The sequence below is a fragment of the Acinonyx jubatus genome, chromosome A3 (genome assembly GCF_027475565.1).
Source record: "Acinonyx jubatus isolate Ajub_Pintada_27869175 chromosome A3, VMU_Ajub_asm_v1.0, whole genome shotgun sequence".
Taxonomy (NCBI): domain Eukaryota; kingdom Metazoa; phylum Chordata; class Mammalia; order Carnivora; family Felidae; genus Acinonyx; species Acinonyx jubatus.
The window spans coordinates 6,706,801-6,733,606 of NC_069388.1; the positions used below are offsets into that span (position 1 = coordinate 6,706,801).

At 46.7% G+C, this 26,806-nt stretch overlaps 1 long non-coding RNA gene across 1 annotated transcript in view; it reads left to right on the forward strand.

Annotated features, from left to right (window-relative positions):
- Positions 1-26,806, forward strand: part of LOC128311085 (uncharacterized) — a 140,765-nt gene that overhangs the window by 108,281 nt on the left and 5,678 nt on the right. The window contains exon 2 of the long non-coding RNA XR_008289031.1: positions 22,523-22,613. This is a non-coding gene — a long non-coding RNA (uncharacterized LOC128311085). The remainder of the gene's footprint in view (positions 1-22,522; positions 22,614-26,806) is intronic.

Genomic DNA, 26,806 nt, shown 5'->3' on the forward strand with positions numbered 1-26,806 from the left:
ATGCTGTTATTGATGACTGGCCTAAGATTGGGGCGGTCACATCTCTGCACTGCGAAGTCACACATTTCTCCCTTGCAAACAGGAACGAATCTGTGGAAGGGTATGTCGGCACTGTGCACATGTCAAGCTCCCCATCATTTTCCCTCTGTGTTGGGCCTGGGGTCAGTCACCGATTTCACTTGGGGTTGTAGGATGTTGATTTGCAAATTCTACCGTGTCTTCTACATTGACGTTTTTCTGTAAAGAAGAGATTTCTGTCATTTCCTGGAATTGTGGGGTGACCCTAAATTATAGTGCCCGCTAGAAATGTAGGGTAAATGCTTAGTGCTTTCCCATTATTTGTCAGTGATTAGAATAAGGAGACGGTATAATAGTTATCTCCAGTGATGGCGGATAAATTTAAGTTGTGTTTTCTTTGACACCTTCTTGTGTATCAGTAAGGATTTGTGGACTTTTATATATTATTCTGTTTCAGTCATTGCTGTTTTTGATGTTCTGCTCATCTCGACTTTGGCCATTAGGCGCCCCCTTCTGGTCGGCTCATGGACATGAACTCATGACTCCTTGCTTTCTAGTACATGTCCTGGATAGTCCTCACGTCCTGGCACAAAAATGAAAATTAGGGTCTAGGATTAATTGTGGAAATCAGAATTATGGCATTGTGTACATTTAATACTCTGTAAAAATAACATCCAGTGCATCTCCAAAGTACAGAACTGATGTATTTGTTCCCCCTGCACCAGGAGAGTACTGGGATACCGAATCTCTCCTAACTTATGTTGGTTCTTGAGATGATCAAACTTTAGTGATTTTTCCAATCAGGTAGGTGAAAATGGTTGTTTGGGTGCTATTTTAATGTTTTTTCTCCAATTACTAGTATTATGGGACATATTTGAATATATATTTATTTACCATTTGAACTTTTATTCTTTTGTTTGCCTCCTTACTCCTTTACTCATTTAAATGGGTGACTTCAATTGTTTTTTTTTTTTAAGTTTATTTATTTTTGAGAGGGAGGGAGAGAGAGTGCACATAAGCAGGGGAGGGGCAGAGAGAGAGGGAGACACAGAATTTGAAGCAGGCTCCAGGCTCTGAGCTGTCAGCACAGAGCCCGACGCGGGGCTCGAACTCACAGACCGTGAGATCATGACCTGAGGCGAAGTCAGACGCTCAACCGACTGAGATCATGACCTGAGGCGAAGTCAGACGCTCAACCGACTGAGCCACCCAGGCGCCCCTCTCTCAACTGTTTTTGAAAAACTTCCCCTAGATCATTTAAAGTAAACCCATATACAGAATTTTCATTAGCAGCACTTACCAAAGATAGCTTGTTATTCTCCATTTTTTCCACTGGGTGTCACTGTTTGCCTGCGTAGAGAACAGAGAATCATCCTTGGTAACTGGGAAGTCCCTGGTCAAAAAGTACTGGTGGCCACCTGGCTTTGCTTGTTTGGGCATTAGATACTCAAGAGCATTCTCTAGGCAGTTCAATGTCTGGTGCATAAATATTGTTTTTGGATGAAACCTAGATCAAAATCAGGTCAAATGTCAGTATGCCCCTCTCTTGGCCCTTTTACGTCTCCAGAAAATGTGGCTTTCATTTAAACTGAAGGCAGCCAGTGGAATGAAAACCAGCCATGTTTAAACACCTTCAAATAGATGTGCACAGAGATAGATTAAGACTCTTCCTTTTGGAGGATGAGCTCTTTCTTCTTGATAAGAAACCCGTTGATGAGAAAATATGCATTTGGTTTTTGGTAAGATTGTGGGCATGGCATGCCATCTGATTTGTTTTCTTTTTATCTGTCAGCTGGTCGGTTTTAATGGGCAGGGCTTTGCTTTTTTGCTCTTTTGGTATTAATTGGAGAAAAGGTCACTAAGTGAATTATATTGATCAAAACCTAATCCTTTATGGGAATTGATGGCTATTTTTAAAAACTTCTCTGACTATACGATGCATATAAAAGTGCCCAAATCATACAGCTTAGATTTTCACATGCTGAACACACCCACGTCGGGAGCATCAATATCGGGAAATGGAATGTGACCCCGCCCCAGACTCCCTGCTTGCCTCTGTCTGGTCACCCCTTCCCTGGTCCTACCAAGAGTAACCACTTTTCTGACTTCTCTCCTCAAAATTAGTTTAGCCTGTCTCTGTGTCTTTTACGAATGGACTTGAACAGTATACACTTTTTTGAGTCTGGCTTCTTTCTCTCAATTTCATGTGTGCGAGGCTGATCCGTATCGTCGAGTGTAGTTGTTCTGTCTTTCCATTGCAGTAGAATATTCCATTGTGCGAATATGCAATGATTTATTCTATCACCGATGAGCATTTGGGAGGTGTTTAGTTTTTGGCTATAATGAGCAGGACTGAATCATGAATAATAACGTATATTACAATAGCGTATGTTGTATGATATAACGTATATTATGATACGTATATAAAATATATATATGATATAACGTATATATACGATACATATGTAACGTATATATACGATATATATATATAACGTATATATACGATATATAACATATGTAACATATATTACAATATCGTATGTTGCCGTACGATAGAATCATGAATGGCAGTGACTGCTGTGGTGTGTGTTCTTTGGGAACATATGTGGAACTCCTGGGGTGGAAGGCAGCATTTGCTCCGCCGTGATGGGTATGGCCAAAGTCCGCTTTCCAAAGTGACCCACTTGTGTGTTTGGGAGTTTCCTGATGCTTCACATCCTCATCAGCACTGGCATTTTCTGTCTTTCTCATCTTAGCCATTCTGGTGGGAGAAACCTGTGAGGTCAACTTATTATTATTATTATTTTAATGTTTATTCATTTTTTTAATATGAAATTTATTGTCAAATTGGTTTCCATACAACACCCAGTGCTCATCCCAATAGGTGCCCTCCTCAATGCCCATCACCCTCCCACCCCCCATCAACTCTCAGTTTATTCTCAGTTTTTAAGAGTCTCTTATGGTTTGGCTCCCTCCCTCTCTTTTTTCTTTTTTTTCTTCTTCTTCTCCCCCATTGTCTTCTGTTAACTTTCTCGGGATCCACATAAGAGTGAAAACATATGGTATCTGTCTTTCTCTGTATGGCTTATTTCACTTAGCATAACACTCTCCAGTTCCATCCACATTACTGCAAATGGCCAGATTTCATTCTTTCTCATTGCCATGTAGTATTCCATTGTGTATATAAACCACAACTTCTTTATCCATTCACCAGTTGATAGACATTTAGTCTCTTTCCATACTTTGGCTATTGTTGAAAGTGCTGCTATAAACATTGGGGTACAAGTGCCCCTGTGCATCAGCACTCCTGTATCCCTTGGGTAAATTCCTAGCAGTGCTATGTCTGGGTCATAGGGTAGATCTAGTTTTAATTTTTTGAGGAACCTCCACACTGTTTTCCAGAGCGGCTGCACCAGTTTGCATTCCCACCAACAGTGCAAGAGGGTTCCCGTTTCTCCACATCCTCTCCAGCATCTATAGTCTCCTGATTTGTTCATTTTAGCCACTCTGACTGGCATGAGGTGATATCTCAGTGTGGTTTTGATTTGTATGTCCCTGATGAGGAGTGATGTTGAGCATCTTTTCATGTGCCTGTTGGCCATCTGGATGTCTTCTTTAGGGAAGTGTCTATTCATGTCTTCTGCCCATTTCTTCACTGGATTATTTGTTTTTTTGGGTGTGGAGTTTGGTGAGTTCTTTACAGATTTTGGATATGAGCCCTTTGTCCAATATGTCATTTGCAAATATCTTTTCCCATTCCGTCAGTTGCCTTTTTGTTTTGATTGTTTCCTTTGCAGTGCAGAAGCTTTTTATCTTCATGAGGTCCTAATAGTTCATTTTTGCTTTTAATTCCCTTGCCTTTGGGGATGTGTCAAGTAAGAAATTGCTGCGGCTGAGTTCAGAGAGGTTTTTTCCTGCTTTCTCCTCTAGGGTTTTGATGGTTTCTTGTCTCACATTCAGGTCCTTCATCCATTTTGAGTTTATTTTTGTGAATGGTGTAAGAAAGTGGTCTAGTTTCATTCTTCTTCATGTTGCTGTCCAGTTCTCCCAGCACCATTAGTTAAAGAGACTGTCTTTTTTCCATTGGATATTCTTTCCTGCTTTGTCAAAGATCAGTTGGCCGCACTTTTGTGGGTCCAATTCTGGAATCTCTATTCTATTCCATTGGTCTATGTGTCTGTTTTTGTGCCAATACCATGCTGTCTTGATGATGACAGCTTTGTAGTAGAGGCTAAGGTCTGGGATTGTGATGCCTCACGCTTTGGTCTTCTTTGTCAATATTACTTTGGCTATTTGGGGTCTTTTGTGGTTCCATAAAAATTTTAGGATTGCTTGTTCTAGCTTTGAAGAGAATGTTGGTGGAATTTTGATTTGGATTGCATCGAATGTGTAGATTGCTTTGGGTAGTATTGACATTTTAACAGTATTTTTTTCCAATCCATGAGCACGGAATGTTTTTCCATTTCTTTGTATTTTCTGTTTTTTCATTTTTGAGAGAGAGAGAGAGAGGGAGTGTGAGTGCACACGAGCAGGGGAGAGGCAGAGAGAGGGGGTCAGAGGATCCGAAGCGGGCTCTGTGCCGACAGCAGCAAACCCAATGTGGAGCTTGAACCCTCGTACCATGAGATCATGACCTGAGCCAAAGTCGGGTGCTCAACTGACTCAGGTACCCCTGTAAGGTCAACTTATTAAGGTCAGTTATCTAATTTGGGGATGTGGAAGGTTAAATTCTCTATCCACCTGATAAATCAAGTGAACATAATATTTGTTAAAGAAAACACAGTTGGAAAAAGGGAATGTGAGGGCTTAGAACATGTATTAGCTCACGGACTGCCAATCAGGAAAAACTGTAAGTGAATTTTACTTTGATGGAAGACATGTATTTTAAAGATGTCAGGGGTGCCTGGGCAGCTCAGTGGTTTAAGCGTCTGACTTCGGCTCAGGTCATGATCTCACGGTTTGTGAGTTCTAGCCCCGTGTCAGGCTCTGTGCTGACAGCTCGGAGCCTGGAGCCTGCTTCCGATTCTGTGTCTCCCTCTCTTTTGGCCCCTCCCCTGCTTGTGTCTGTCTCTCTCTGTCTCTCAGAAATAAATAAATGTAAACAAAAATTTTAAAGATATCACCCCCCCCATGTACACATTAATTTAAAAATAGAAAAGAAACACAGTGGACTTTTCTTCTTAATTTTCCAAATGATAATGTCCGTTTTATCCTGATCACAAAAAAGACCCTTGGCTATTACAAAATTTCAAATAATTGCAGTACAACAGGATCTTTAGAAAACGTGCCCTGGAATACGAATGCTGATGTAACCCGATGGCCGAGTGACTCTCTTCTACTTGATTGCCAAGTGGGGTTAGAGCTAAAGAGCTTGACTTTTTCAGAGGAGGAGGGAGGTGTGGATGGGGTGGGCAAGTCTGGAAAAGGCAGTGTGACCCCATCTCTACGCCAGGAAGCAGGGAGGCAGAGGGAGGGGCCCGCTGTGCCTGGAATTTTCCTGGCTCTGTTTTCCTGGACCAGGCTGGGGAAGTGCGTGCCAGCTAAGAGCGAGATTCCTAATTCCTGGCAGATAGAGCGGACTCCGAAGCCCCGCATCATCCCTGGAGTTAGTTCAACCAGAGCAGGTCCCTGCCACCAGGTGGCGCTGCGAGGCAGCCAGGATGGGGGGTGGGGTTGCGGTGGGAAGCTCTCCTGGGAGGACTGAGTTCTCCTTGTAACAACTCCAGCCCGCGTTTGATGTGGCTACGTTTTGGGATCCCACTCATCACATCATGGCCAGGGTTTACTGTACTCAGAGAGCACCGCCTGACGCGGCATCCCCCAGTTCAGCCACCCCACATTAAGATTCATTATTCCAGAAGTGTTTCTGAGCCTGGAAGGAATAAACAAACCAGAGTTAGCTCTGGAATGAAGAGGACTGGGGAGCCGGGGTGGGGTCGGGAGCTGCCGGGAGATGCTCATTTATTGGGGTAGGGAGCAGTGGTTGCAGTAAGGGGCCTGGCTGTGTGATGTGAAGCAGCTCCCCTTCCTGGGAGCTTGTGGGCTCCCTGGGGATACAGGACGCATGTAAAAAACGTGCATTGTTGTAGGGTTTACCATTTTGCTGTTGAGAATGTCAGGGAAGGCGTGGTTCTTTTTTTTTTTTTTTTAATGTATGTTTAGTTTTGAGAGACAGACTCAGAGTGCAAGTGGAGGGGAGGGGCAGAGAGAGAGGGAGGCACAGAATCCGAAGCAGGCTCCAGGATCCGAGCTGTCAGCACAGAGCCCGACGCGGGGCTCGACCTCACGGACCGTGAGATCGTGACCTGAGCCGAAGTCGGATGCTTAACCGACTGAGCCCCCCAGGTGCTCCCCGTATCCCCCCCACTGTCTGATATTTCTTAGAAGCGCTTTGTTTCCCCATCCTTAGGCCGCAGGATTTGTTTTCTAGACCTCAGCTAATGACCACCAGTGAGGAGAAATTGCCGACATATTTCTGTTCTGTTGCGCGATCTCCTTGGATGCTAATCGTTATCTTAGCAAACCTGTTTCTTCCTCCTCCAAGTGGAAGAGGCCAGTAGCACCCACCTCTTAGGGCTGTTCTGAGGCTGAAACACGAGCACGCGTGTGAAGCACCTGATGCGGTGCCTGCAGCCAGGGGTTCAATGGTCTTGGCTCTTGACCATCTGTCCATCTTCAGAACAGGCTGCGGCCACCTCTGGTGTCTCGGATGCCGTCCTCTTGACTCACGTCCACCGGCACCTGTTGGACCCCACCTGGCTGTGTTTTCACCAGAAGATGTCTTCTCCATGGAGTTTGCTTCCTTCTGTCTCTAAGCAATCTCTTCCTCCTTTGGGACTTAATCTCTCTATTGCCCTGTTGGTCTGATGCAGCTTTAACAACCCGATACCAGAGGCTGTGTGGATTGGAATGAATGAATGAATGAATGAATGAATGAATGAACGAATTTATCGGAAGTAGAGTTGGCACTCAGGGCTGCGTCAGTTTTGAGTGTACGACATAGTGTTTCGACGACTCTACACGGTACGCTGTGCTCACAAGCGTGACTGCCATCTGTCACCATACAGCGCTGTTGTGATACCATTGACTATGGTCCCTGCTGTACCTTTGTCCCCCTGATGTATTCATCCCATAGCTGGAAGCCTGTGCCTCCCGCTGCCCCTCACCCACTTTCCCCCAGCGCCCCCACTCTGGCAACCGCCAGTGCGTTCTCTGTATTTATGGGTCTGTTTTTGGTTTTTTGTTTGTTTTTTTATATTTTTATTTTTAAATTTTTGTTTATTTTTTTAGTTTATTTTTTGAGAGCGAGTGCGGGGGAGAGGGGCAGATGGAGAGAGAGACAATCTTAAGCAGTTTCCATGCTCAGCACAGAGCCCGACATGGGGCTCGATCCCATGACCCTGGGATTATGACCTGAGCCGAAATCAGGAGTCGGAGGCTCAACTGACTGAGCCACCCAGGTGCTTCTCATATTTTTTGTTTTGTTTTGTTTTTTAGATTCCACATATAAGTGAAATCATATGGTATTTGTTTCTCTCTGACTTATTTCACTTAGAATACTGTAGAGGTCCATCCATGTCGCAAATGCTGAGATCTTTTTCTTTCTTATTGCTGAGTAATAATCCATTGTATGAACACACACACACACACACAGACACCACATCCTCTTTATCCATCCATCCATCCGTGGACACTTATGTTGCTTCCATATCTCGGCTGTTGTAAATAATGCCGCATATATTCTTTTGAATTAATGTTGTCTTTTCTTTGGGTACAATTGGAATTTATTTCTCACAGTTCTTGAGGCTGGAAGTCCAAGATCAAATGTCGCCGGGTTCGGTTTCTCCTGAGGCCCCTCTGCCTGGTTTGCAGATAGCTGCGTTCTCACAGCGTGCTCACATGGCCTTTTCTCTGGATGCACACACCCCTGAACTCTCTTCCTCTTCTTATGGGGACACCAGTTCTGTGGGATCAGGGCCCTGGTCCTATGACTTCATTTAACCCAAATTCTCTCTTTAAGGGCCTGTCTCCAAATACAGTCACATTGGGGGTTAGGCCTTCAAAATATACATTTCGGGGAACACAATCCAGTCTAAAATAAACCCTCACTTGACTTAATCATATCTTAGCCGGCTTCGCCGTCATTTGTGTGCTCATCGCATGTGACCAAGGTGGTTGTGCTAAATCAGATAATTGTTTGGCAAATAGAATTCCTTCTCTCTTACCTCCATGGGGGGAGTGCATTTCCCTGCCCTTGACTTTGGTTTTGGCTGTGTGACCTGCTTTCGCAAACCAGAAGTTAGCAGATGTGAGCAGGATCTTGAAGTGCACTTCTGGGGTCAGCGTTGCCCTCTTAAGCCGCTGTATTTCTTCTGTGTGAGTGGCACATGCTTCAGTAGCGACCTTCCCGAGGAGGATGAGAAACACTGCAGGGGCCTGGGTCCAGCCTGCATCCTGAAGCCAGGCCCAGCTCCACTGCAGCTAACCTGAGGACTCGTGTGCAAGAAATAAATGCCTGTTGGTGAATGCCCCTAAGTTTTGAGAGTGGTTTGTTATGTAACATTGTTAGAGTAAGGGCGGACTGATACACCAGTAAGGATTTACTGAATTCTTAAACATTTTTTATTTATTTACTTACTTATTTACTTATTTTGAGGGAGACAGAGAACACAAGCAGGGAAGGGACAGAGAGAGAGAGGGAGAGAGAGAAAGAATCCCAAGCAGGCCGCAAGCTGTCGGCATGGAGCCTGGTGAGGGGCTCGAACCCACAAACCGTGAGATTGTGACCCAAGCTGAAACCAGGAATCAGACGTTTAACCGACTGAGCCACCCAGGTGCCCCAGGATTTACTGAATTCTTACCATATTCCAGGACCTGAACAGTTTATATGACATTATCTCATTTCATTGCTGTAAGACTCCTATGATACAGATAGGTGTATTTCCCCATTTAACAGATGGGGAAGCTGAGAGCCCATCAGGTTTTACGCGGGGCCGCGCGGCCAGCCAGGAGCAGAGCCAGCATCGGAACCCAGGCCAGTCCGGCGCCTGTATGACAGGAGCCTGTGCTGTGCACTTCAGGACAGAAGCTGCCCCTTTTTTTTTTCAAAGCTGGGACTGGATTCCCTGGTTTCTGACTTCTGCTTTGGTGATGTTCTCTATCCCACAGGAAAGCTGTTGTTTGTAGCAGTTTCCCGAACGACCGTGGGCCAGGGAATGTGGCTCCAGGAGCTCTTTGTTAATGGTCTGGACCAAGCTCCACGGGCTCGCTTTCTCTTTGAGACACGCAGCAGAGGGAGGGACGCATCCTGCCAGCATATTGTGTATCCGCTTGTGAAAGCCCCTTGGATCCGTGGAATGAATTTCCCAAACCTCTCACCCTGTGCAGTTTCCCACAACCGTCCCAGACGTGGCTTTTGTGTCTCACCTGCCCCTGCAGACGACATAGCACGTCTTCATCTTTGCCTCCCCCGCTCCACTCCTGCTGCTTTTCGGTCTCTTTCTACCTGTTTGCTGATTCTTGGTTTGGGGGCAGACGGTTGAATCAATTAATGGAGGATTTGCAGAATCACAGGGCAGTTATTAAAGGATGGTGTAATTAACTTCTTCAGACTAATTGAAAATGTTCATTTAGAAGGAGCAGCCAAGTGCCTCCGTGCCTGAACGGCTTTCTCACATGAAACAGCCCTCTTGAAAAGGTTCTTTAATGTGTATCCATAAACCAGAGACCTCTAGGCTGCCGCAAAACTTTGGGAAAGGAATCGACTCAATTCTCTCTCTCCCCCTGCCTCCCTGCCGCTCTTAGACTAATCCTCATGGTTATACAGCTTCCTACACTCCATTCTACACCGCTGCTCGGTCACAGAGCAAGGTCGGGGAACATGGGCCAGAGGCAGGAGCCAAGCCAGCCAGCATCAAAGGCGTGCCTTTTGATCAGGAGAGCGAGGAAAAGAGAACCAGAGAGTGGGCTCCGGGACTCTGCTTTGTCTGGCGTCTCGTGCTGCTGCTCCTGGTGCTGGCAGTCCCTTGACGTCCCTTTGGGGGGCCTGCACCTCACACTCTCTGTCTAGGCCCTCTGGGCACCGCTCTCCCATCCCCGTGCTCCAGGGACTCTCACATGACAGGTGTGTCCAATCACAGGGCGGTGCTTCCTCGTCACCGGAAGTGATGGATGCGGGAGCTAGCACATGACAGGGGCTAGCACGTGATCCCCCGAGATGGACCCCGAAGCCCAGTCAGGTCTCCTGCTGGAACTGTAGACACCAGAGAGATGCTCAGTTTCTCCGTCCCTCTGCTGCTGTGTTGCCTAGATTTCTTGGTGCCCATGTTGTTATCGGGAAGGAGAAGCATACCTGAGGATGAAGTCAACACCTAGGAAGCAGGGTCAAGGAGGAGATGTCACAGGAGACATTTGAGAGCCTGGATCCTTCTGTACCTGAATTAGTCTCTACCTCTGAATTTTCTAGTTGTATGTGCCAACATATTCATGGGCTTTCTTTTTCCTCTTAACTCACATTGGGTTGGGCTCTGCCCTTTCCAACCCAAGAAACTGTCTGAGTGGCACCTGGGTGGCTCAGCTGGTTAAGTGTCCAACTTTAGCTCGGGTCACGATCTCATGGTTCATGAGTTCAAGCCCCGCGTCAGGCTCTGTGCTGACAGCTCGGAGCCCGTAGCCCGATTCGGATTCTGTGTCTCCCTCTCTCTCTGCCCCTCCCCCGCTCATGCTCTTCCTCTCTCGCAAAAATAAATAACTATTGAAAAAAAGAGAGACTAATTCAGCAATTATATAATAAAGTGTCGACTTGGAGTAACATCAGCAGCCTTTCCTGAGCTGCAGTGCCCCCACATGTAAAGCGGGAATAGTTACCGATTTTGTTTCATAATGAGGTAGTGAGAGTTCATGGACTCATGTTTAGGAGTGCTTAACTCGATGTTGGCATTGGTGAGGCGCTAAACATGTGGGCTATTACCGTCACGGGCGGGCTTTGCAGTAACTACCGTATTTAATGGAGAATCGGGACCGAAGAAGTGATTTGACCACAGGTGATCTCAGCTCATCAGTGTGGGGAGTTTTTAGTAAGGAGAAAGATCTATCACTGTGCCTCCATTGCCCCATTCGCATGTTCAAACTTCCAGTAAGGAAATCCGTTGGGGTTTCGTGGAGAAAATAATACCAACGGATGCTTGTCATGAGCCGGCATCGTGCACAGAGTTTCAGACTACTTTCCCAGAGCCAGCCCTTTGGAGCTGTTAGTGCAGATGGCTTCCGGTTCCACCAGAGGGCCCAGGATGCAATGAGAAGATTCCAGTGGGTGGCCCCAGGGATTCTGGAGGCCAGGAGCACTCTGGTGATGGAAGAAACGATGTCTGACAGTTAAGACGGCAGGGGAGCGGTCGACAGTCTAATTCCTGCAGGCAAACTTGGAACTTCAGCAGAATTGGTAAAGATCTTTGTTTAGCCCTTACCAGGACCGCGAGTGGTACGCAGGATTATTTTCTCCATTTTGCACACAGAGGAAAACCGCTGGGAGGGACCGTGTGTCCCTTTCTGCAGGTGGCGCCTAGTACGAGAGGACTCTGGGATTTGAACCGAGCTCTCTTGATAGCTGAAACACTGGGCCACAGGAGCTCCCTCCTGCAAGGGAAACTCTGGGCCCCCAGCGGATGCCCCCTAGCCATCTTTCCTTCTAAATAAGCCTGCTTCCCTCTGCCAGGACATGTATAAGCCTGTTCTTGTGAGGAAGCAGCAGAAGGTTCTAGGCGGTTTTGCTGCAGCCAGCTCACGGTGGCCAACGACTGTGAGCTCGTAAATATTTGTTACATGAGTCACTGATGAACTTGAAAGGTACCTTCCAATCTGAGAAACCCTGTGTCCCTGTGCACAGGTCCTAGACGTAATTGAGCAATAGTGTCTAAGTTCATGGGCTCTGGAGCCAGGCCGCCTGGATTCCGGTCTGAACTTCTGCATTTATACCCGGCAGGACTTTGTCCTGATTACTCGACCTTTCTCAGCCTCAGTTTCCTCACGTGGGATGCAAGATCCCAAAAACACGTGTGTCTGTAGAGGGTCACCGTGGGCATGAATGAAATAACGCATCGTGTCTGGCACGTGGCAGATATTCAGCGTCCGTGCTCACCGTGGTCACTGCTGCCTTTCCTATGCCCCATGTGGCGCGTCCCCCGTCATAGCGTCCCCTCGCTTACCCTCCTTATCCTCATCCCGTTCTCTCAGACACGCAGGGGGATAGCAATTTAATTTTGAAATTAGCATTTATCTTTGCCTCTCTACCTGGGCTCTGTGTTATTAGAGCGACTGTTTGGTATTTATCGGAAAAAGCTCTTTGGTTAATAATATGCTATTGGATTGCTGGGGCGCGTCGATTGTGAGGCAGTGAGAAAACAGCACCGAGTAAAGTAAACACAGCCATAACCTTTTCTTCTCGCTGCCTCTCGTGCCGTCTGAAAGGAGCACACGGCTTCTCCTTTTCCGTAGCAAACTCGTAAATGGAAGGAGCATGTAATAAATATCATGAAGCTGATGGATTTCCAGGGAGCTTGAGAAAGCAAGAGGGAGGCTGCCGGGAAAGCCAGAGCAGTGTGGGTGAGTGAGTGAGCCTTGAAACTGGGACCCGTCCCTCTTCGCGGCCAAGGGGGGTGGGGTGTGCACCCAGGGGAAGAAGGTCAGGCTCTATGTTCCCAGAATGGCTGGGGAGGCTTTTCCACCTGGGGAAAGGCTGTCTTGCCATAGCGGAGGGAGTTTATAAAATCCACAAGTGCTGGGTTCTGTGGTACATTTCACCTGCTGGGGCTGATGAAATTTACAGCGGACAGAAGGCTTCAGAAGGGTCCGTGGTGTAGCGAAAAGAGCCCTGGGTCAGAACGGGTGGGCCTTGTGGTCCTGTATTTGCCACAGACCCTCTGCGGGGTCTGGAAGGAGTCCGAGTTTTCTCTGACCTCAGTTTCTCTTTCTGTAAGATGAGGAGCTTGGATTAGTTCCCAAAAGTGATAGATGACATTTGTCGAGTGCTTAGCTCGTCTGTCCCAGGCATGATTTACAACCCTTCATACGTGTGGACTCATTAACTCCTGGGACAATCCGTTTCCCTTTGCAGACAGGGAAAGCAACACACAAAAGGTAAGAATTGGCCAGAGGTCATTGTTGAGCCAGGAGCTGAACCCAGTCCATCTGGCTCCAAACAGTGCAATTCCGACCACTTCACCTTGTGCCTCCTCAGTGGACTCCCTGCCTGAACAATGGTGTGAAACGCCCTCCTCATTCCAGGACCAGTGTGAGGACTGAACGCGCAGTTACACATGGAACACCTGTTTTCCTGGAGATCCAGTCTGGGTGGGTTTACTTTCTCTGCCTCCAGGTGCAGACATGGGACTCGGGCCCAACCCGTGGCAGTTCTGCACCCCCTGGCTACAGTGATTGGTTGAGAGATGGTCACATCACCCCAGTTAGAAAGTCAAACCAATTCTTAGATCATGATGTAACTACGGTAGCGGGAAAAAGAAGCTCTCCGGCCCCCGGGGGTCACTTTGGCAAGATGGAAGCCTGTGCTCCTGAGAGCGTCACGTGCAGAGGGTCTGCTTGAGGATAAAGCAGAAGGGAGGAAAGAGGGCAAAGGAAGTAGTGAGAGAGGGAGAGGGGCCAGGGGAGAGAGACAATGATTCCTGATGGCGTCATGTGGACACTGGTCCGTGCCTGGACCGATCAATTATTTGAATGACAAATCCTTTGTGCTTAAGATAGTTGAACATCATTTCTGCTGCTTGACACTGAAAAAAATTGGGTCTTACACACGCCACATCACTGAACTTGGCAAAAAAGAGAGAGGTTGTAGATTGGAGATCCAACCTTTGCCATGCATTTGGCCATTGTTTTATTTCATGGTTTCTCACCCGTGGTACTTGTTGACATGTTGGGCCAGACAGTTCTTTGCTGGCGTGGCCATTTTGGACACTGTTACAGCATTCCTGACCTCTACCCCCCGATGCCACTCCCCACCCCCACCTCAAGTTATGAAAAGTAAAAATGTTTGCAGACATTGCCAATGTCTCCCGAGGGACAGACCTCTGTCCCGAGATGAGACGCACCGGTATAGATAGACCCAGATCTGGCTTCTCTTAAAATGTATTTCTTGCGGGATGCTTGGGTGGCTCAGGTGGTTGAGTGTCCGACTTGGGCTCAGGTCATGATCTTGAGGTTCACGGTTTCGAGCCCTGCATTGGGCTCTGTGCTGACAGCTCAGAGCCTGGAGGCTGCTTCAGATTCTGTGTGTCCCTCTCTCTCTGCTCCCCCCCCCCATCTCTCTCTCTCTCTCTCTCTCTCAAAAATAAATAAAAAATATTAATTTTCAATAAAAAAAATTACCCCCCCCCCGATATTTCTTGGATCTCACTTTTTGGGTAAGAGTTAGGGACGTGATTGACAATGAAGGGAGATCTTTCAGAACTTCTGCACCAGGAAAACATAATCAGTGGCAAGGGACTCTGGGAGTAAGGGAGCCTTAAGTATTGGTACCCAGAGAGTGCCAGGTGCTCTGTGTTTGGGAGGATTTGGAGGAGTAACGAATTGGCCCCTGAAAGGTTGAGTCATTTAGCTCTGAGGTTGTCAAGGGCTTCCCGCTGAGATCCCCGGATCTCTAGTTACGGTGCCTGTCACCAGTGGCAGCCATCAACCCGGCCACCTGGCATCAGCCGCTAACGGCTTCGGCAGGGAGAGTCATGGCTGCAGACAGAGCCCAGATGGGAATGGCATCCTACAAGCTCCCCAGATCCGCTGCCTACCATGAAAATGTTACATCTAAATAACCCCTTAATTAATCTCAAACCCAACTATCCCTGCTCCTTGTCTAGCTGCTCCTACTCAGCCAAAACGTCACTTCCTCAGGGAAGCCTTTTTGGATACCACATCCTAACAGGAGGTCAAGGTCTCCAGGATAATGGACACTGCGGAGCTCCCCCCACGTCCGATAGGTTACTTCCACTGCTCCGGGGGCCCCTCACTGGCCTCCTGGGCTTCTGCCCCCACTGCCTGCATCTGCACATCTCCACTGAAGGAGCTCCTTTGGGCTACTGGGGCCATCTTGCCAGATGCAGAGAGAACCAGGTCTGGGTTTGTGTCTCCCAGCATGGCCCTTTGCCAAGGGCTGACAGGTGTGGGATTATGACAGTCTGGCTCGCTGGGGTCAGGTTGGGACAAATCTGAGTCCTCGCTTACACTCCCGGTCCCCTGCAGGGCCAGGTGACTTTGCAGGAGGTGGACCCTATGGTTGGCCTCCTCCCCTTCCCTCTCCTGCTTCTTCGCAGCCTCTCTGGGGGCTGCTTTTTTAAATACATGACTTTCATGTCAAGACACCCCACCTCCAAGTCTCTGCTATTGTTCTCTTACCGCGTGGACTCCTTCTCTGTAGTTCTTACCAGAACTTTATTCTATTTTTTTAAAGTTTATTTATTTATTTGGGGGGGGGTGGTGTGCAGACAGAGGGAGAGAAAGGATCCTGAGCAGACTTTGTGCTGTCAGCGCAGAGCCTGGTGTGGGGCTTGAACTCACGAACCATAAGGTTATGACCTGAGCTGAGATCAGGGGATAGATGCCTAACCAACTGAGCCACTCAGACTCCCCCTTACCAGAACTTTAAGTCAGATACTCAGTTATTTATCGAGTCCCCTCCAATAACGCGTGAAACCTTCCATGAAGACAGAGGCCATCGTCCTACTGATCGCCAAATCTCCAGGGCCTGGCACAGGAAGTGTGACCTATTAGTATTTTATTAACAGTTATATGAATGCTTGTCCTAACTGTCTCTTTAATAAACCATAAGCTATTTGAAGTTAGGACCCATGTGTGATGAACTTTATATTCTCTGCTTCGTCTTTCACTGCACTTTGCTGATAAGAGATAAGTCAATGTTACTGAATGAATCAATGATAACTGATTGCTAACTTTCACTGAGCACTTATTCAGTGGTAAGCTCCTCCCCTGTGCTGTGTCACTGGCCCCTACAGCAATCCTATGATAGGGGGATGATGGGCTTAGTTTTACAGATTAGAAACGAGGTACAGAGGGCGTAGGTGACTGGCCCAGAGACACACGGCTGGTCCACAGCACATCAGGAGCTTGACTTTGGTTTCTGCCGGATGTCAGGACTTCAAGTCCTGCTAACTTCCTTACGAGGAAGTCTGGATGGGGTGTTGGCTTACGTCATTTCCTCTTAAGCTGTTTGCTGTGAGTCATCTCTTGGAGTGAGTGGGGCTTGGGAGGAGTTGGGTGGAGCGAACAACATCACAGCCCGTGGTTGTGGTGACTTTGCTGCCCACGCTGGTGCTTTCTCTTTACCGCCCGGACAGTCACCATTGAAGGAGATTTGTCAGCACTAACTGCTCTCAGAACAGTGCCTTTATAGAAGCCAGTGAGGGCAAGACTCGAGCCACAGCTGCCATGCTGGGCATCAATGACGTGCATGTTTGCAAGTGACAGACACGAATTTGGAGTGTCCCCAGCAGTATGGCGGAATATATTGGTTCAAATAAATGGGAAAGACCCGCGACTGGTCCTCCTTCAGCCATAGCTGGATCCATGCCACGAGGCCCCGATTTCTCTCCATCTTTTCACTCTGCATTTCTCGGTAGAGTGTCGCCCTCAACTGTCTTCACCCTCCTGCTGTCTGCTGCAGCGCCTTTAATGCCCGCAGTCTCAGCGGGAACCACAGCCTTTCCTTCCCTTTCCTGGAGTAAGAACTGCTGTTGGCCTGGTTGGGTCACCATGGGCCAATCACTGTGCTCCGATCAGAGGGCTCCCATTGGCCAGCCTGAGTCACATGCCACCCCGGAAGAGGGAAGTAAACTTGTGATTGGACTGGGTCCACCACGTGGTAGAGGGACAGGTGTTGAAAGTAAAAGGGCTTTGCCACCGGGAGAAGGCAGTGAAGGATTGTGGGTAGACAAAGTGAGATACCTGCTGAGCACAGCACCACGGTCTCCCTCAAGGTATTCTTTGTTTAGAACGTTCAGTCCGCCAATTTGTAACCGAAAGAACCTCCCCTTTTAGATTTGATAAGTCTTGGCACAATGACAGGAATTTTAAGATCTTGGGATACCATATGTATCTTCAACTGATGACTAATGGCCAGTGATACTGTTCTTTGGAGAGATGTTTAATGATTCAGTCTGCAGTCTCCCCATTTAATTGTTTTCTCCATTTTTTTTATTGCAGTAAAATACACATAACATAAAATTTGTCATCCTAACTATTTGTAAGTGGACAGTTAAATGGCATTAAATACATTCATAATGTTGGGTAACCATTACCACCATCTATCTCCAGGACCCTTTTCATGTTGTAAAATGGAAATTATTAAGTTAAAACTTCCCACCCCCCCCCTCCCTGGGACCCACCATTTTCCTTTCTGTCTCTATGATTTTTTTTTTTTTAAGTTTGTTCACCTATTTTGAGGGAGGGCGAGAGAGCACGAGCAGGGGGAGGGACAGAGAGAGAGAGAGAGAGAGAGAGAGAGAGAATCCCAAGCAGGCTATACAAGGCTCAGTCTCAAGAACTGTGAGATCATGACCTGAGCCAAAATCAAGAGTCAGATGCTTAACCAACAGAGCCACCCAGGTGCCCCTCTGTTTCTATATGATTTTGACTACTCTAAATGCCTCACGTAAGTGGTATTTGTTCTTTTGTGACCGGCTCGCTTCACTTAGCATAATGTTCTCGACAATCCATGTGGACTTGGTAGCATGTGTGAGAATTTGCTTCCTTTTTAAGGCTGAGCAATATTCCATTGTATGGATACATCACATTTTGTTTATCTCTTTATCTATAATGGAATCTTGGGTTGCTTCTTACCTTTTGGCTATTGTGAAAAAGCTGCTGTAAGCATGAGTGCACAGATCTCTTTTGGAGACCTTGTTTGCAATTCTTTTGGGAATGTATCCAAAAGTGGAATTGCTGTATCATATGGTAATTATTTTTTTTTACTTTTTTTTAAAATTTATTTTTGAGAGAGAGAGAGACAGAGCACGAGTGGGGGAGGGGCAGACAGAGAGGGAGACACAGAATCCAAAGCAGGCTCCAGGCCCCGAGCTGTCAGCACAGAACCTGACATGGGGCTTGAACTCGTGAACTGCAAGATCATGACCTGAGCTGAAGTCGGACACTTAATCGGCTGAGCCACCCAGGTGCCCCTGGTAATTCTATTTTTAATTTTTTGAGGACATGCCTTACTGTTTTCCATAGCAGCTTACCATTTTACCACCAACAGAGCTTAAAGGTTCCAATTTCTCCACATCCTTGCTAACACTTGTTATTTTCTTTCTTTTTTTCCCCTTATAGTAGCCCTCCTAATGAGTGTGAGGTGACCCATTTAATTTTTAATTTTAATTTTTGACAAGGTTATCCAGTCCTTTGTAAGCGAACAAAAAATGATGAAAACATCAGTAGTGGAAAAATATTTCTTCTGTCCTGATTCCCATGCTCTCCGAAAACAAAACTTGTGACAGCAGTTAATGAGTTTCTTGTTTATCCTTCATGTGCTGTTTTTATTCATCTAAATAAGAAAAATATTTATTTTCAGGGGCACCTGGGTGGCTCAGTCAGTTAAGGGTCTGACTTCAGCTCAGGCCATGATCTCCTGGTCTGTGGGTTTGAGCCCCGCGTCGGGCTCTGTGCTGACAGCTCGGAACCTGGAGCCTGCTTGGGATTTTGTGTCTCCCTCTCTCTCTGCCCCTCTCCTGCTCATGCTCTGTCTCTCTCTCTCTCTCTCAAAAATAAACATTAAAAAATATTTAAAAATATTTATTTCCCCTTTTCATATTTTTATTTTATTTACTTATTTTGAGAGAGACAGAGACAGCATGAGTGGGGGAGGACTAGAGAGAGAATCCCAAGCAGCCTCTACACTGTCAGTGCAGAGCCTCATGTAGGTCTCGAACTCACGTAGCCATGAAATCATGACCTGAGCCGAAACTGAGATGGACACTTAAACGACTGAGCCACCCAGGTGCCCTTTATTTCCCCTTTTTAACTGAAAAATGCCGTTCAACTATACATACTGCACTGTGCCTGCTTCTACGTCAATAAATACGGTTCCTTTTCTAGTTGAAGATAAAGTGCTCATCTGTTCCTTTTTTCCAGCTTTACGATACTCCGTTGCCTGGCCGTGTCATGATTCATTTCACTAGGCCCCTAAAGATGGACACAGAGTTTGCTTATAGCTTGCTGTTACTGGAAATAACACTGTCCTGAATGACCTTAGGCATTCATTTCTTTGCACATGTGTGAGTGTGTAAGTAAACATATAGACATGCAAAAAAAATTCCTGGAAGTGGGCTTATTGCGTCAAGGGTCAGTGCGTTTGTGATTTTGATAGAAATTGCCAAAGACATCTGGAAAAAGGTTGTGCCGGTTTGGGTCCCCGGAGCCTCACTTGGTCGGCGAGAGCCCGCCCGGCAGTGCCAGTTTTGTTTCCACTTCTCTTGCGTAGGAGCAGAGCAGCCCCTGGCCGTCTGCCTTCCCCTCCCAGCTCTTCGTGAGGACACCCTCTACCACCCTTCTGTGTAGCTGCCTTTGTGACTTGCAAGAGGGGCACAGAGCCTGCTAATGGAACCCATGGGGGACACTGAATTCAACACTTGTGCAAACATGGAAATAACGAAAGCCAACCTAAAGATGCTAAGAGTGTGGTCAGGAAACTAACTAAAGGGAGCCGCAGCTTGGAATAGAAATGACTGATAAGGAAAATTGTTAGGCTGGAATAAGAATGGAAGATGGGGAGAGGGTTGGCATTCCCGGGAAGAGCTCATGTTTTCCTGAGAAGGCAGGATGCTGCCCTTGGGCTTGGACCCAATTGACCCTGCAGGTGCTGAGAACCAGCGCCGCCTCCTTAGCAGCTGCCCGCTCTGTGCAGTGAGGCTTGGTTCTGGAGCGGGTTCTGGGTTAAATGACACGGTAGAGTGAAGACAGAATACGGCCAAGCCTCGTGGTTTATCCACGTGCCAGGAACCAAAAGCACAGCCTATGGGGCTCTCACGGGCCTGGACCCCCGAGTTCTGGGGGTGGTGAGGAGTAGTCCAGTGTTCCCGGTATGTAGCGGAGGCCAGACCACTGTCAGGAAGCATTTCTATTTGAGATTTCTGGCAAGTTACCCAGAGAGATCCAGGGAGAGAGGAGTCGAGTTTCCAAAATTCTTATCACCTGTCCTGATTTCTTTTCTCATTTTAAATAAATATGCCCTTCTATACCTGCCATCATGTACATAATTCTATATCCTTTTTCTAAAAGAGGGTCTCTGAAACTTACAGAGTCCCACAAAACTAAGCTTTGCACCTGAGGAATCACTATTATTATGATGATCAGAAGGTTTAGGGAGCGGTGCCTGGTGTCCTAGTTTTTGAAAGCTTAGGTTACAGAAGTTAATAGCCAGCCAAAGGGATGCCTGGGCTTGACAAAGCTCTTTCCCCTCTATCCTTCCTCCCTCTCTCCGTTCTTCCTCCCTGTGTCTTTCACAAGCTTGCTGTTCCAGACAGTGTTGTTCTATGTGCTGGGACTATCAAATCCCTGCCCTCACGGATCTTGTATTGTAGTTGAGGCAACAGATAAGGAAGCAAAGCATAAATAATGTATTCCGTATGGCAGAGCAGAACAGGGAGATACGGGAGCAAGTTGGGGGCGGGGGAGGGGGGATATTTTAGGTTAGGTGACCCGCGGAAGCCTTTTTAAAGTGGTGATATTTCAGCGGAGACCTGAATGGTGAGTAGGAGCCAGTCCTGGAGATTGGAGAAGTGTTCCAGGCAGGGCAAGGGCAAGGGCAAGGGCAAGTTTTGAGGTGAGCGGGGCCTTGGCCTGTGTGAGCAACAGGTGGCAGCTGGGAGAGCAGGGACAGCGTTGACAAGGTGGAGGAAGGGGAGAAGGAGCGAGGGGAGGGGAGAAGGAGGAGGAGAAGGGGAGGGGGGAGAAGAGAGGGAAGGTCTGTGATGAATTTGGAGCTCCAGGCAGTGGCCATTTGATGGGGGGCTTTGTTTGCCATGGTCAGAAGTTTGGATTTCATTCCAGATATTATGGACACTGTTGCAGGATCTAAAGTGTGGGACAGGTATTTACTCAGTATGTCTATAAGCACACTGAGAAGAAAACGATTGTTTGTAGGGTTCCTATGAACAAGGGGGTGCTGAGTAACTCTATTTCCTTTCTTGTGCTATTTATGAAAGCAAAGACATTCTGTGGATATTGTGGATTATGTTCATGAAAGCATTTAATGAAATAACTTGTGATAGGTAGTAAAATCTTGAGTGGACTGTAATGTTTTGCAGTGAATTTGCACCTGTTTGGACAACAGATTGAGGTCAAGACCCAGCTGAGTTCAGAGAATCTCAGTTCTAGAGGGCTGATGCTGGAGAGGAAAGCTAATGAATTAGATGGTCAGATCTGAATGATAAAATAAAAATAAATGCATATTTCCCTTTTAAGACAATTCAGAAAAGTATTTATGAAGTGTCGCTTTTTAAATTTCACTTTGTAGGTCTGTGCATATATAGTCAATTTCTACCTTACCTGGGATCTTAAAATAGCTATCTTTTTTTTTTTTTTTGAAGGGAGAAAGTAGAAACAAAATTGGTTGAAAAATATGCTTAGAAAGGAGACCCCAGGTGAGGCCAAAATGATACTGAATGAAGGCAATTTGTTCTTTAAGAACTATGCTTCTGGAATTGTAAAAAAAATTAGTGTTGGTTATAAGCAAGAGAAACCAGTTTGGGTAACTTAAGCAAGACAGGGATTTATTGGCAGTCTGCCTGGTGGTTCCCACAATGGAGGGAAGCCTAGAGCTGGGCTTGGCCAAGGCTGAGGCATTGGCTCTTGCTACCAGGATCCATGAAGAATCCTGTATGTGAACACGCTCTTTTTGGAGTTTCCAGAACCAGCTCTGAGAAACCTAGCTTGGGTTCTGGCCTGTTCTTGGCCAGGCAAGGGTGGAGCACATTTGAGATGCCATTTAACCCAATTGATCCAACAGGGGCAAGGTGATTCCTGCAGAGCAAGTTGGGGTACTTTCTCAAAGACAGCAGAATAAATTCTGGAAGGCAAAAAAAAAAAAAGCCATTTGTAAGCGTCCACAGACAACTTTCATATCGTGGCATCATCTACATTCTCTTTCTGCCTTCTCAGTAGTTATTTATTTACTCACTTAGTGTGCATTTTAACTGGAGATCTGGGAACCCTGAGCATTTGTGGAAGTTCGTAAGTGGAAGGAAAAGGACACATGTCCTTGTAGAGTCCTCCCTGGAGACCTTCATCTATGCGGAATTGAATGTCCATTCTGACGTGACCTGGGGGCAGAGTTTTGACGTCCACAGTGGCCTCTGGGCAGCTGCTTCTGAGGTTTGGGGAGGACTGGAAGTCTATTCAGTGGCCCGCAAACATTTTTGTCTTTTTTTTAGCAAATCAGTTTTTTGCTACATCTTCAACGTCCTGAAAAGTTACACCCCTTATTTTATAGCTAGAAGGCTGAGCCCCAGAGATGAAGAACCTACCAGCCTGCTCTGCAGTCAGCTCCCCAGCACCAGCTTACACGAGCTGAGTAACCTTAGGTAAGTCATGTCGCCTGCCTGAGCCTCGAGTTCCTGATCAGCGAAATAGGTATGATACTATCACTGTTCTCACTATGGGTCTATTTTGAGGGGTAATGGAGCAGTGCCTGGCAGAAGTGTATCAATATCAGCAGTGAAGGTGGGGTCAGAGCTCAGGCAGCTTATAGCATATAGTAGTTAAGATGACAGGATTTGAAATCAGACACATCTGCTTTTCAAAACTGCTTCTTATCAAGAGTGTGAAATTGGTATTCTGGCAGAGCGTACTTTGTGGTGGTATGGATATTAACATGAGATAACCGGGTAAAAACACTAGCCCAGTGCCTGGCCCAAAGGCGCTGTCCATGGTGGTTTTGCATTGTTTTCGTTGCTTTTAGTTAGTGTGGAAGTTTAACAGTACAGTGTTATGAGGACTGAAAATTTAATATGGGCTGTTTTACTTCCAGAGAAGATGCTTGGGGAGAATTTTCTGTAGCTTCTTCATCGCTCTCTAAAGACTGGAAGAAACAGTACAGTGGAGACAATTTGGGAATTCCAAATTCCAAATTCCAAATTCCAAATTTGTTTGCCCCTTCTTTTCCAGAAGGATGAAAATAAAAGGCAGAAAGCCGAGGGGCCACTGTTGGGAGCAGGGTTGGCAGACTTTTTCTGTAGAGGGTAAGAGAGTGAATACTTTAGTGCTTGCGGGCTGGACAGTCTGTGTCCCAAGTATTGTACTCTGACATGCCGGGGAAAATGCAGCCATTGGTAATTTGTAAACAAGTGAGTGTGGCTGTGTTCCAGTAAAACTTTATTTACAAAACAGATACTGGTTCAGATTTGACCTGCTTTAGAAATTGAAAAAGAGGGGCGCCAGGGTGGCTCCGTCAGTGAAGCATCTGACTCTTGGTTTTGGCACAGGTCATGATCTCATGGTTTCAGGAGTTCGAGCCCTGTGTTGGGCTCTGTGCTGGCAGGGCAGAGCAGAGCCTGCTTGGGATTCTCTGTCTCTTGATAAATTATTGATGAGGAAACCTCTTAGGGTTTCATGGCATCAAACATTTTGTGGAAAAATCTTGTCGTTGCAACCACACTCAAGCGTGAGCTTCTGGCTTTTCTGATTTCAGGCCCGTGTTTAGTGTCAGTGGGTTATTCCAGTGTTAGTTTGGGGGAACTTCTGTCCTAGGTCCTGATGGTGAATTCTGGGCACACTTCAGGGCCTTCCAAGCCCCTTCTCATCTCCCCAACCCCTTGAACCCTCCCTTCTTGGAGGTCACCAGATGTGACCCGTTGCTGCTTTGCTTTGGAGACGTGTGATGTCCTGGTAAGCCCCACACTTTGGCATTTTGCCGTGGCATTTTTGTCACGACTGCAGGGAGGGTGAATGCTGCCAGTCGGAAGATGGTTACCTTTGAGAGGAGAGAGCTTTGTAAGCTCTCGGGGCTGGTTGTGTCCAGATAATGGCTTACTCCAGTCTCCGGCTGTATTATGTTTGCTTAACATTTGGGCTTCTGCCAGGTAATTTGCCTATAAGCTATGCATAGAAGAAAGAAACCATCCATCTAAAGTATTCAGATTTTGGCCTTAATTAAAATGCAGAATAAATATGTAAAGGCTAAAGAGCATGAATTATAGATACCGAGGTTTCTATATTAAAATCGGTTCTCATCTATAGAGGCGCATGTGTGTTTATGGCAGGGAGGTAGAGTATATACAAGTCAGCGGCGGGCAATATAATTACGGCCGTGTGTGCTTAGCAAGATGGGAAGGATCTATTGTAGGAGAATGAATCCTGTCCACCTTTCTCATTTCACTGCCACTGCGGATTTTTTTTTTCCCACCTGAATTCTATAAAGGACTAATCCTGACCCTTGTTATTTAAATTGCTCTACCAGGGGTAGAAAAGCCGCCCTCAGCCTCTTAAAAAGCCAGCAAAGCTCTTTCTATTCATTGCTCCTCTCGAAAGTGGCTGGCTGGCGGGAGGGTGGGGCGGAAACTTTCAGACCCTGAATGACAAGTCTTGGGTCTTAAACAAGGCCAGGCCAGAGCTCATTCACCTTGAAAGTGAGAGGCTCTGGGCTGTTCCATTAGTGGTCTCAGAGGGGGAGGAAGGAGCCCCGAAGAGATGAAACCAAGTATCCAAGTACGAGGATGTCCTTCCTAGTAACTGGCAGGATAGATTAAGCGAAAGAATTCTGAGGTCCGGGGTTACAGGTACGCCAATTTCATTATTGCAACGTTTTTGTAACACTCACATTTCCCAAACTGGTCTTAATGAGAGTTTACATCCACACATTGTTTTTAAAGCATAGTTAGTCAAGAACTTCGAGAAACAAAAATGAATGAAATGTGAAACCAGCAATTTTGTTTTAATCAATAAGAGTAGAGGGAAGGTGGCTTTTTGTAGCAGACAAAAAGAGCCAGCTTTCCTCAAAAGCATCGAATGTTTCCAGGGCTTTAGTTTTCAAGGAAAATGATGCTTTGAAAAAAAAAAAAAATCCCGGCGCCTTGAACTGAAAAGAAAGCATTATCAGCCTGCCACAAGGCGTCCGGATTCTACTTGGGTGGTTCTGCCAGGACTTTGGGCGGTGCAGCTATTTGGGGTCACTCCAGCCTGAGTGAGAAGCTGCAAGTGTTCCCCGGGATTGGAAAGGGATCTGGTGGCGAGCAGCAGCTACACGTCCCCTTGGTCTCCGGCTGCACCTGCCAAAGCTGTGATGGAGATCGGGGACTCCTGTCCTTCTCACCCAGGCAGGCTTTCACAAGCCTGCGTGAAATGGACCTGAAAATACCTGTTGAGGGTTTGCGTGAGAGAGGAGGATGGGATCCACAAGGTAAAAACAGTAAATGAATAAAGCTCTGTCGTGGTGACAGGTTTTCTTTCGTCCTCGTTGGAAGCAAAACGTCATAGCTGCTACAGGGAGAGATGTCCCCCAAACCTTGGAGATCCTGTAGCACCTCTGAAGCTGTGAGGGTATATGGAGCCCGTCCGACTACTACACCAGGGGTCAGCAAACCACAGCCCACAGGCCAAGTGCGGCCTGCTAGCTGTCTTGTAAGACTCGGCATTCTTGGAACACAGCCGTGTGCATCCATTCGCAGTATGCTATGGCGGCTTGAAAATCGGGTAGCTGTAAGTAGAGACTGTGTGGTTTGCAGAGCCTGAAATATTTACTGCCTGGCCCTTTACGGAAAACGTTTGCTGGCCCCTTCTCTAGAAAATGGGGCGGGGAATCAGATCCAACTTATTTTTGAAAAAAAAAATCTGGACATTTCAGCTTCTGAAATCCTAGACCTAGGAGGTCCCTCCTCTGCCCACCAAGCCTCCCGGCCAACTGTTACTTCTGGAGGCCAGATTGGCATCCTGTCTCTTGCACCACATCCTGTAGGTTGACTTGGTGATATTTCAGCAGCGAAATGGACCAATGCGGTTTTCCTTTCTTTTTTTGCTTTCTGGCTCCTGCTTTTTGAAGCCATGTAACAGAAATCATGGTATGACTGGCGAATCCTTTGCTAGTTATGAAATGATAAAGGTCAAGCTGATCAAATCTTCTTTGCAAGTATAATACCCAGTTAACTGAAATGTGTCGGAAACCTCACCCAGTTATCAGGCTGACAGAGAATTTGACAGATCTCACAAATAGAACTGTTTGATTTACCTGTTCTCCACACGTAGCACCTTCTCTCTGGCTCTCTTTGGCCGCTCCTTTGCTCAGACCTTAACAATTGCAGCCGGGAGGATTGAGACACTCAAAGGCTGTCATCACCTGTCTGTATCATTGTTCCCCTCTCTTCCCCGGGAAAGCATGGAACGTCAGGATTCTTGCAAGGTAATTACCATATCTACAATCGCACAAGATGCCAGCCCATATGGGACACCCCATAATTTTGCAGCAGCAGAAACCTCTGCTTTTTGCTTATGCCTCTTATGAACCGTGCTCACCACATCTTAAACTTCAGAGCGTTGAAAATCACGGCGTCTCATAAACAGACCTATTCAGCAATTGTCTTTTCAACTGTCCGTGAGCAAACCTGGTCCTTCTTTCATTACAAGCCTTCGTGATTACGGGGCTTTGTGCTTTTTGCTCGCAATTTAGAATTATGTGATCTTCTAAAACCCTTCCCCTTAGTTGAAGATTTTATTTTTTTGAATCTGTAAAATGAAATCCCTGAAAAATAATAACCATAGGGGTATGTGCAAAATATATTGCATC